Source organism: Narcine bancroftii, chromosome 2 (assembly GCF_036971445.1).
Source record: "Narcine bancroftii isolate sNarBan1 chromosome 2, sNarBan1.hap1, whole genome shotgun sequence".
NCBI lineage: Eukaryota > Metazoa > Chordata > Chondrichthyes > Torpediniformes > Narcinidae > Narcine > Narcine bancroftii.
Window position 1 is genome coordinate 262,425,269 of NC_091470.1, and position 12,629 is coordinate 262,437,897.

Sequence of the window (12,629 nt, forward strand, 5' to 3'; positions counted from 1 at the left end):
TGATTCACCGCCTCTGATTCCCCACCTCTGATTCCCCCTCTCTGATTCCCCATATCTGATTCCCCGCCTCTGATTCCCCAACTCTGATTCCCCGCTTCTGATTCCCCAGCTCTGAATCCCCGCCTCTGATTCCCCGCGTCTGATTCCCTGCCTCTGATTCCCCGCCTCTGATTCCCCATCTGTGATTCACAACCTCTGATGCCCCACCTCTGATTCCCCATATCTGATTCCCTGCCTCTGTTTCCCCGCCTCTGATTCCCCACCTCTGTTTCCCCATATCTGATTCCCCGCCTCTGATTCCCCAACTCTAATACCCCGCCTCTGATTCCCCAGCTCTGATTCCCCGCCTCTGATTCCCCGCATCTGATTCCCTGCCTCTGATTCCCCGCCTCTGATTCCAGGCCTCTGATTCCCAGAATCTGATTCCGGCCTCTGATTCCCGGCCTCTGATTCCCTGCTTCTGATTCTGATTCCCTGCCTCTGATTCCCCATCTCTGATTCCGCACATCTGATTCCCTGCCTCTGATTCCCCACCTCTGATTCCCCATATCTGATTCCCCGCCTCTGTTTCCCCGCCTCTGATTCCCCGCCTCTGTTTCCCAATATCTAAGTCCCCACCTCTGATTCCCCAAATCTGATTCCCCACCTCTGATTCCCCAGCTCTGATTCCCCGCCTCTGATTCCCCGCATCTGATACCCTGCATCTGATTCCAAGCCTCTGATTCCCTGCCTCTGATTCCCAACCTGTGATTCCACACCTCTGATTCCCCATATCTGATTCCCCGCCTCTGTTTCCCCGCCTCGGATTCCCCGCCTCTGTTTCCCCATATCTGATTCCCGGCCTCTGATTCCCCGCCTCTGATTCCCCATATCTGATACCCTGCCTCTGATTCCCCAACTCTGATTCCCTGCCTCTGATTCCCTGCCTCTGATTCCCCAGCTCTGATTCCCAATATCTGATTCCCCGCCTCAGTTTCCCGGACTCTGATTCCCTGCCTCTGATTCCCAACCTCTGATTCCACACCTCTGATTCCCCATATCTGATTCCCCGCCTCTATTTCCCCATATCTGATTCCCCGCCTCTGATTCCCCAACTCTGATTCCCCGCCTCTGATTCCCCAGCTCTGATTCCCCGACTCTGATTCCCGGCATCCGATTCCCTGCCTCTGATTCCCCGCCTCTGATTCCCCATCTCTGATTCCCCGCCTCTGATTCCCCGTGTCTTATTCCCTGCCTTTGATTCCCCTCCTCTGATTCCCCGCCTCTGATTCCCTGCCACTGATTCCCTGCCCCTGATTCCCCACCTCTGATTCCCGACATCTGATTCCCCGCCTCTGTTTCCCCGCCTCTGATTCCCCGCCTCTGATTCCCCATATCTGATTCCCTGCCTCTGATTCCCCAACTCTGATTCCCCGCCTCTGATTCCCCAGCTCTGAATCCCCGCCTCTGATTCCACGCGTCTGATTCCCCGCCTCTGATTCCCCAGCTCTGATTCCCCGTGTTTGATTCCCTGCCTCTGATTCCCTGCCTCTGATTCCCTGCCTCTGATTCCCCAGCTCTGATTCCCAATATCTGATTCCCCGCCTCAGTTTCCCGGACTCTGATTCCCTGCCTCTGATTCCCAACCTCTGATTCCACACCTCTGATTCCCCATATCTGATTCCCCGCCTCTATTTCCCCATATCTGATTCCCCGCCTCTGATTCCCCAACTCTGATTCCCCGCCTCTGATTCCCCAGCTCTGATTCCCCGACTCTGATTCCCGGCATCCGATTCCCTGCCTCTGATTCCCCGCCTCTGATTCCCCATCTCTGATTCCCCGCCTCTGATTCCCCGTGTCTGATTCCCTGCCTTTGATTCCCCACCTCTGATTCCCCGCCTCTGATTCCCTGCCACTGATTCCCTGCCCCTGATTCCCCACCTCTGATTCCCCACATCTGATTCCCCGCCTCTGTTTCCCCGCCTCTGATTCCCCGCCTCTGATTCCCCATATCTGATTCCCTGCCTCTGATTCCCCAACTCTGATTCCCCGCCTCTGATTCCCCAGCTCTGAATCCCCGCCTCTGATTCCCCGCGTCTGATTCCCTGCCTCTGATTCCCCGCCTTGATTCCCCATCTCTGATTCACAACCTCTGATTCCCCACCTCTGATTCCCTATATTTGATTCCCCGCCTCTGTTTCCCCGCCTCTGATTCCCCGCCTCTGATTCCCCATATCTGATTCCCCGCCTCTGATTGCCCACCTCTGATTCCCAGCCTCTGATTCGCCAGCTCTGATTCCCCGCCTCTGATTCCCCGCATCTGATTCCCTGCCTCTGATTCCCCGCCTCTGATTCACCATCTCTGATTCTCCTCCTTTGATTCGCCACCTCTGATTCCCCATATCTGATTCCCCACCTCTGATTCCCGGCCTCTGGTTCCCGGCCTCTGATTCCCCGCTTCTGATTCTGATTCCCTGCCTCTTATTCCCCATCTCTGATTCCGCACATCTGATTCCCTGCCTCTGAATCCCCACCTCTGATTCCCCATATCTGAATCCCGCCTCTGTTTCCCCGCCTCTGATTCCCCGCCTCTGTTTCCCTATATCTAATTCCCCACCTCTGATGCCCCAACTCTGATTCACAGCCTCTGATTCCCCAGCTCTGATTCCCCGCCTCTGATTCCCTGCATCCGATTCCCCATATCTGATTCCCCGCCTCTGTTTCACCGCCTCTGATTCCCCGCCTCTGTTTCCCCATATCTGATTCCCGCCTCTGATTCCCAACTATGAATCCCCTCCTCTGATTCCCCAGCTCTGATACCCTGCCTCTGATTCCCCGCGTTCTATTCCCTGCCTCTGATTCCCCGCCTGTGATTCCCCATCACTGATTCACCACCTCTGATTCCCTACCTCTGATTCCCCATATCTAATTCCCCGCCTCTGTTTGCCCGCCTCTGATTCCCCGCCTCTGTTAACCCATATCTGATTCCCCGCCTCTGAATCCCCAACTCTGATTCCCTGCCTCAGATTCCCCAGCTCTGATTCCCCGCCTTTGATTCCCCCCGTCTGATTCCCAGCCTCTGAATCCCCGTGTCTGATTTCCTGCCTCTGATTCCCCGCCTCTGATTCCCCATCTCTGATTCACCGCCTCTGATTCCCCACCTCTGATTCCCCCTCTCTGATTCCCCATATCTGATTCCCCGCCTCTGATTCCCCAACTCTGATTCCACGCTTCTGATTCCCCAGCTCTGAATCCCCGCCTCTGATTCCCCGCGTCTGATTCCCTGCCTCTGATTCCCCGCCTCTGATTCCCCATCTGTGATTCACAACCTCTGATGCCCCACCTCTGATTCCCCATATCTGATTCCCTGCCTCTGTTTCCCCGCCTCTGATTCCCCACCTCTGTTTCCCCATATCTGATTCCCCGCCTCTGATTCCCCAACTCTAATACCCCGCCTCTGATTCCCCAGCTCTGATTCCCCGCCTCTGATTCCCCGCATCTGATTCCCTGCCTCTGATTCCCCGCCTCTGATTCCAGGCCTCTGATTCCCAGAATCTGATTCCGGCCTCTGATTCCCGGCCTCTGATTCCCTGCTTCTGATTCTGATTCCCTGCCTCTGATTCCCCATCTCTGATTCCGCACATCTGATTCCCTGCCTCTGATTCCCCACCTCTGATTCCCCATATCTGATTCCCCGCCTCTGTTTCCCCGCCTCTGATTCCCCGCCTCTGTTTCCCAATATCTAAGTCCCCACCTCTGATTCCCCAAATCTGATTCCCCACCTCTGATTCCCCAGCTCTGATTCCCCGCCTCTGATTCCCCGCATCTGATACCCTGCATCTGATTCCAAGCCTCTGATTCCCTGCCTCTGATTCCCAACCTGTGATTCCACACCTCTGATTCCCCATATCTGATTCCCCGCCTCTGTTTCCCCGCCTCGGATTCCCCGCCTCTGTTTCCCCATATCTGATTCCCGGCCTCTGATTCCCCGCCTCTGATTCCCCATATCTGATACCCTGCCTCTGATTCCCCAACTCTGATTCCCCGCCTCTGATTCCCTGCCTCTGATTCCCCGCCTTGATTCCCCATCTCTGATTCACAACCTCTGATTCCCCACCTCTGATTCCCTATATTTGATTCCCCGCCTCTGTTTCCCCGCCTCTGATTCCCCGCCTCTGATTCCCCATATCTGATTCCCTGCCTCTGATTGCCCACCTCTGATTCCCAGCCTCTGATTCGCCAGCTCTGATTCCCCGCCTCTGATTCCCCGCATCTGATTCCCTGCCTCTGATTCCCCGCCTCTGATTCCCCATCTCTGATTCACCGCCTTTGATTCGCCACCTCTAATTCCCCATATCTGATTCCCCACCTCTGTTTCCCCGCCTCTGATTCCCCGCCTCTGATTCTCCATATCTCATTCCCCGCCTCTGAATCCCCATCTCTGATTCCCGGACTCTGATTCCCCTCCTCTGATTCCCGGCCTCTTATTCCCAGCATCTGATTCCCGGCCTCTGATTCCCGGCCTCTGATTCCCCGCTTCTGATTCCCTGCCTCTGATTCCCCATCTCTGATTCCGCACATCTGATTCCCTGCCTCTGATTCCCCACCTCTGATTCCCTATATCTGATTCCCCGCCTCTGTTTCCCCGCCTCTGATTCCCCGCCTCTGTTTCCCTATATCTAATTCCCCACCTCTGATGCCCCAACTCTGATTCCCCGCCTCTGATTCCCCAGCTCTGATTCCCCGCCTCTGATTCCCTGCATCCGATTCCCCATATCTGATTCCCCGCCTCTGTTTCCCCGCCTCTGATTCCCCGCCTCTGTTTCCCCATATCTGATTCCCCGCCTCTGAATCCCCAACTCTGATTCCCTGCCTCAGATTGCCCAGCTCTGATTCCCCGCCTTTGATTCCCCCTGTCTGATTCCCAGCCTCTGAATCCCCGTGTCTGATTTCCTGCCTCTGATTCCCCGCCTCTGATTCCCCATCTCTGATTCACCGCCTCTGATTCCCCACCTCTGATTCCCCATCTCTGATTCCGCACATCCAATTCCCTGCCTCTGATTCCCCAACTCTGATTCCCCACCTCTGATTCCCCAGCTCTGATTCCCCGCCTCAGATTCCCCGCGTCTGATTCCCTGCCTCTGATTCCCCGCCTCTGATTCCCTGCCTCTGATTCCCCATATCTGATTCCCCGCCTCTGATTCCCCAACTCTGATTCCCCGCTTCTGATTCCCCAGCTCTGAATCCCCGCCTCTGATTCCCCGCGTCTGATTCCCTGCCTCTGATTCCCCGCCTCTGATTCCCCATCTGTGATTCACAACCTCTGATGCCCCACCTCTGATTCCCCATATCTGATTCCCCGCCTCTGTTTCCCCGCCTCTGATTCCCCGCCTCTGATTCCCCATATCTGATTCCCCGCCTCTGATTGCCCACCTCTGATTCCCCGCGTCTGATACCCTGCCTCTGATTCCCCGCCTCTGATTCCCCATCTCTGATTCACCACCTCTGATTCCCGGCCTCTGATTCCCCATCTCTGATTCCGCACATCCGATTCCCTGCCTATGATTCCCCACCTCTGATTCCCCGCCTCTGATTCCCCATATCTGATTCCCTGCCTCTGTTTCCCCGCCTCTGATTCCCTACCTCTGTTTCCCCATATCTGATTCCCCGCCTCTGATTCCCCAACTCTAGTACCCCGCCTCTGATTCCCCAGCTCTGATTCCCCGCCTCTGATTCCCCGCATCTGATTCCCTGCCTCTGATTCCCCGCCTCTGATTCCAGGCCTCTGATTCCCATCATCTGATTCCGGCCTCTGATTCCCGGCCTCTGATTCCCTGCTTCTGATTCTGATTCCCTGCCTCTGAATCCCCATCTCTGATTCCGCACATCTGATTCCCTGCCTCTGATTCCCCACCTCTGATTCCCCATATCTGATTCCCCGCCTCTGTTTCCCCGCCTCTGATTCCCCGCCTCTGTTTCCCAATATCTAAGTCCCCACCTCTGATTCCCCAAATCTGATTCCCCACCTCTGATTCCCCAGCTCTGATTCCCCGCCTCTGATTCCCCGCATCTGATTCCCTGCATCTGATTCCAAGCCTCTGATTCCCTGCCTCTGATTCCCAACCTCTGATTCCCCACCTCTGATTCCCCATATCTGATTCCCCGCCTCTGTTTCCCCGCCTCGGATTCCCCGCCTCAGTTTCCCCATATCTGATTCCCGGCCTCTGATTCCCCGCCTCTGATTCCCCGCCTCTGATTCCCTGCCTCTGATTCCCCATCTCCGATTCCCTGCCTCTGATTCCCAACCTCTGATTCCCCACCTCTGATTCCTCATATCTGATTCCCCGCCTCTGTTTCCCCGCCTCTGATTCCCCGCCTCTGATTCCCCATATCTGATTCCCCGCCTCTGATTGCCCACCTCTGATTCCCAGCCTCTGATTCGCCAGCTCTGATTCCCCGCCTCTGATTCCCCGCATCTGATTCCCTGCCTCTGATTCCCCGCCTCTGATTCCCCATCTCTGATTCACCTCCTTTGATTCGCCACCTCTGATTCCCCATATCTGATTCCCCACCTCTGATTCCCGGCCTCTTATTCCCAGCATCTGATTCCCGGCCTCTGGTTCCCGGCCTCTGATTCCCCGCTTCTGATTCTGATTCCCTGCCTCTTATTCCCCATCTCTGATTCCGCACATCTGATTCCCTGCCTCTGAATCCCCACCTCTGATTCCCCATATCTGAATCCCGCCTCTGTTTCCCCGCCTCTGATTCCCCGCCTCTGTTTCCCTATATCTAATTCCCCACCTCTGATGCCCCAACTCTGATTCACAGCCTCTGATTCCCCAGCTCTGATTCCCCGCCTCTGATTCCCTGCATCCGATTCCCCATATCTGATTCCCCGCCTCTGTTTCACCGCCTCTGATTCCCCGCCTCTGTTTCCCCATATCTGATTCCCGCCTCTGATTCCCAACTATGAATCCCCTCCTCTGATTCCCCAGCTCTGATACCCTGCCTCTGATTCCCCGCGTTCTATTCCCTGCCTCTGATTCCCCGCCTGTGATTCCCCATCACTGATTCACCACCTCTGATTCCCTACCTCTGATTCCCCATATCTAATTCCCCGCCTCTGTTTGCCCGCCTCTGATTCCCCGCCTCTGTTAACCCATATCTGATTCCCCGCCTCTGAATCCCCAACTCTGATTCCCTGCCTCAGATTCCCCAGCTCTGATTCCCCGCCTTTGATTCCCCCCGTCTGATTCCCAGCCTCTGAATCCCCGTGTCTGATTTCCTGCCTCTGATTCCCCGCCTCTGATTCCCCATCTCTGATTCACCGCCTCTGATTCCCCACCTCTGATTCCCCCTCTCTGATTCCCCATATCTGATTCCCCGCCTCTGATTCCCCAACTCTGATTCCCCGCTTCTGATTCCCCAGCTCTGAATCCCCGCCTCTGATTCCCCGCGTCTGATTCCCTGCCTCTGATTCCCCGCCTCTGATTCCCCATCTGTGATTCACAACCTCTGATGCCCCACCTCTGATTCCCCATATCTGATTCCCTGCCTCTGTTTCCCCGCCTCTGATTCCCCACCTCTGTTTCCCCATATCTGATTCCCCGCCTCTGATTCCCCAACTCTAATACCCCGCCTCTGATTCCCCAGCTCTGATTCCCCGCCTCTGATTCCCCGCATCTGATTCCCTGCCTCTGATTCCCCGCCTCTGATTCCAGGCCTCTGATTCCCAGAATCTGATTCCGGCCTCTGATTCCCGGCCTCTGATTCCCTGCTTCTGATTCTGATTCCCTGCCTCTGATTCCCCATCTCTGATTCCGCACATCTGATTCCCTGCCTCTGATTCCCCACCTCTGATTCCCCATATCTGATTCCCCGCCTCTGTTTCCCCGCCTCTGATTCCCCGCCTCTGTTTCCCAATATCTAAGTCCCCACCTCTGATTCCCCAAATCTGATTCCCCACCTCTGATTCCCCAGCTCTGATTCCCCGCCTCTGATTCCCCGCATCTGATACCCTGCATCTGATTCCAAGCCTCTGATTCCCTGCCTCTGATTCCCAACCTGTGATTCCACACCTCTGATTCCCCATATCTGATTCCCCGCCTCTGTTTCCCCGCCTCGGATTCCCCGCCTCTGTTTCCCCATATCTGATTCCCGGCCTCTGATTCCCCGCCTCTGATTCCCCATATCTGATACCCTGCCTCTGATTCCCCAACTCTGATTCCCCGCCTCTGATTCCCCAGCTCTGAATCCCCGCCTCTGATTCCCCGCGTCTGATTCCCTGCCTCTGATTCCCCGCCTTGATTCCCCATCTCTGATTCACAACCTCTGATTCCCCACCTCTGATTCCCTATATTTGATTCCCCGCCTCTGTTTCCCCGCCTCTGATTCCCCGCCTCTGATTCCCCATATCTGATTCCCCGCCTCTGATTGCCCACCTCTGATTCCCAGCCTCTGATTCGCCAGCTCTGATTCCCCGCCTCTGATTCCCCGCATCTGATTCCCTGCCTCTGATTCCCCGCCTCTGATTCCCCATCTCTGATTCACCGCCTTTGATTCGCCACCTCTGATTCCCCATATCTGATTCCCCACCTCTGTTTCCCCGCCTCTGATTCCCCGCCTCTGATTCTCCATATCTCATTCCCCGCCTCTGAATCCCCATCTCTGATTCCCGGACTCTGATTCCCCTCCTCTGATTCCCGGCCTCTTATTCCCAGCATCTGATTCCCGGCCTCTGATTCCCGGCCTCTGATTCCCCGCTTCTGATTCCCTGCCTCTGATTCCCCATCTCTGATTCCGCACATCTGATTCCCTGCCTCTGATTCCCCACCTCTGATTCCCTATATCTGATTCCCCGCCTCTGTTTCCCCGCCTCTGATTCCCCGCCTCTGTTTCCCTATATCTAATTCCCCACCTCTGATGCCCCAACTCTGATTCCCCGCCTCTGATTCCCCAGCTCTGATTCCCCGCCTCTGATTCCCTGCATCCGATTCCCCATATCTGATTCCCCGCCTCTGTTTCCCCGCCTCTGATTCCCCGCCTCTGTTTCCCCATATCTTATTCCCCGCCTCTGAATCCCCAACTCTGATTCCCTGCCTCAGATTGCCCAGCTCTGATTCCCCGCCTTTGATTCCCCCTGTCTGATTCCCAGCCTCTGAATCCCCGTGTCTGATTTCCTGCCTCTGATTCCCCGCCTCTGATTCCCCGTCTCTGATTCACCGCCTCTGATTCCCCACCTCTGATTCCCCATCTCTGATTCCGCACATCCAATTCCCTGCCTCTGATTCCCCAACTCTGATTCCCCACCTCTGATTCCCCAGCTCTGATTCCCCGCCTCAGATTCCCCGCGTCTGATTCCCTGCCTCTGATTCCCCGCCTCTGATTCCCTGCCTCTGATTCCCCATATCTGATTCCCCGCCTCTGATTCCCCAACTCTGATTCCCCGCTTCTGATTCCCCAGCTCTGAATCCCCGCCTCTGATTCCCCGCGTCTGATTCCCTGCCTCTGATTCCCCGCCTCTGATTCCCCATCTGTGATTCACAACCTCTGATGCCCCACCTCTGATTCCCCATATCTGATTCCCCGCCTCTGTTTCCCCGCCTCTGATTCCCCGCCTCTGATTCCCCATATCTGATTCCCCGCCTCTGATTGCCCACCTCTGATTCCCCGCGTCTGATACCCTGCCTCTGATTCCCCGCCTCTGATTCCCCATCTCTGATTCACCACCTCTGATTCCCGGCCTCTGATTCCCCATCTCTGATTCCGCACATCCGATTCCCTGCCTATGATTCCCCACCTCTGATTCCCCGCCTCTGATTCCCCATATCTGATTCCCTGCCTCTGTTTCCCCGCCTCTGATTCCCTACCTCTGTTTCCCCATATCTGATTCCCCGCCTCTGATTCCCCAACTCTAGTACCCCGCCTCTGATTCCCCAGCTCTGATTCCCCGCCTCTGATTCCCCGCATCTGATTCCCTGCCTCTGATTCCCCGCCTCTGATTCCAGGCCTCTGATTCCCATCATCTGATTCCGGCCTCTGATTCCCGGCCTCTGATTCCCTGCTTCTGATTCTGATTCCCTGCCTCTGAATCCCCATCTCTGATTCCGCACATCTGATTCCCTGCCTCTGATTCCCCACCTCTGATTCCCCATATCTGATTCCCCGCCTCTGTTTCCCCGCCTCTGATTCCCCGCCTCTGTTTCCCAATATCTAAGTCCCCACCTCTGATTCCCCAAATCTGATTCCCCACCTCTGATTCCCCAGCTCTGATTCCCCGCCTCTGATTCCCCGCATCTGATTCCCTGCATCTGATTCCAAGCCTCTGATTCCCTGCCTCTGATTCCCAACCTCTGATTCCCCACCTCTGATTCCCCATATCTGATTCCCCGCCTCTGTTTCCCCGCCTCGGATTCCCCGCCTCAGTTTCCCCATATCTGATTCCCGGCCTCTGATTCCCCGCCTCTGATTCCCCGCCTCTGATTCCCTGCCTCTGATTCCCCATCTCCGATTCCCTGCCTCTGATTCCCAACCTCTGATTCCCCACCTCTGATTCCTCATATCTGATTCCCCGCCTCTGTTTCCCTGCCTCTGATTCCCCGCCTCTGATTCCCAACTCTGATTCCCCGCCTCTGATTCCCCAGCTCTGATTCCCCGTGTTTGATTCCCTGCCTCTGATTCCCGGCCCTGATTCCCCATCTCTGTTTCACCGCCTTTGATTCGCCACCTCTGATTCCACATAACTGATTCCCCGCCTCTGTTTCCCCGACTCTGATTCCCTTCCTCTGATTCCCAACCTCTGATTCCACACCTCTGATTCCCCATATCTGATTCCCCGCCTCTATTTCCCCATATCTGAATCCCCGCCTCTGATTCCCCAACTCTGATTCCCCGCCTCTGATTCCCCAGCTCTGATTCCCCGACTCTGATTCCAGGCGTCCGATTCCCTGCCTCTGATTCCCCGCCTCTGATTCCCCATCTCTGATTCCCCGCCTCTGATTCCCCGTGTCTGATTCCCTGCCTATGATTCCCCGCCTCTGATTCCCCGCCTCTGATTCCCTGACACTGAATCCCTGCCCCTGATTCCCCACCTCTGATTCCCCATATCTGATTCCCCGCCTCTGTTTCCCCGCCTCTGATTCCCCGCCTCTGATTCCCCATATCTGATTCCCTGCCTCTGATTCCCCGCCTCTGTTTCCCCGCCTCTGATTCCCCGCCTCTGATTCCCCAGCTCTGAATCCCCGCCTCTGATTCCCCGTGTCTGATTCCCTGCCTCTGATTCCCCGCCTTGATTCCCCATCTCTGATTCACAACCTCTGATTCCCCACCTCTGATTCCCTATATTTGATTCCCCGCCTCTCTTTCCCCGCCTCTGATTCCCCGCCTCTGATTCCCCATATCTGATTCCCCGCCTCTGATTGCCCACCTCTGATTCCCCGCCTCTGATTCGCCAGCTCTGATTCCCCGCCTCTGATTCCCCGCATCTGATTCCCCATCTCTGATTCACCGCCTCTGATTCCCCATCTCTGATTCACCGCCTTTGATTCGCCACCTCTGATTCCCCATATCTGATTCCCCACCTCTGTTTGCCGGCCTCTGATTCCCCGCCTCTGATTCTCCATATCTCATTCCCCGCCTCTGAATCCCCATCTCTGATTCCCGGACTCTGGTTCCCCACCTCTGATTCCCGGCCTCTTATTCCCAGCATCTGATTCCCGGCCTCTGATTCCCGGCCTCTGATTCCCCGCTTCTGATTCTGATTCCCTGCCTCTGATTCCCCATCTCTGATTCAGCACATCTGAATCCCTGCCTCTGATTCCCCACCTCTGATTCCTCATATCTGATACCCCGCCTCTGTTTCCCCGCCTCTGATTCCCCGCCTCTGTTTCCCTATATCTAATTCCCCACCTCTGATGCCCCAACTCTGATTCCCCGCCTCTGATTCCCCAGCTCTGATTCCCCGCCTCTGATTCCCCGCATCCGATTCCCCATATCTGATTCCCCGCCTCTGTTTCCCCGCCTCTGATTCCCCGCCTCTGTTTCCCCATATCTGATTCCCCGCCATTGATTCCCAACTATGATTCCCCGCCTCTGATTCCCCAGCTCTGATTCCCTGCGTCTGATTCCCTGCGTTCTATTCCCTGACTCTGATTCCCCGCCTGTGATTCCCCATCACTGATTCACCACCTCTGATTCCCCACCTCTGATTCCCCATATCTAATTCCCCGCCTCTGTTTGCCCGCCTTTGATTCCCCGCCTCTGTTTCCCCATATCTGATTCCCCGTCTCTGAATCCCCAACTCTGATTCCCTGCCTCTGATTCCCCAGCTCTGATTCCCCGCCTTTGATTCCCCCCGTCTGATTCCCAGCCTCTGAATCCCCGTGTCTGATTTCCTGCCTCTGATTCCCCATCTCTGATTCCTCTGATTCCTCTGATTCCCCACATCTGATTCCCCATCTCTGATTCCGCGCATCCGATTCCCTGCCACTGATTCCCCAACTCTGATTCCCCACCACTGATTCCCCAGCTCTGATTTCCCGCCTCAGATTCCCCGCGTCTTATTCCCTGCCTCTGATTCCCCGCCTCTGATTCCCCATCTCTGATTCCCCACCTCTGATTCCCCGTGTCTGATTCCCTGCCTCTGATTCCCC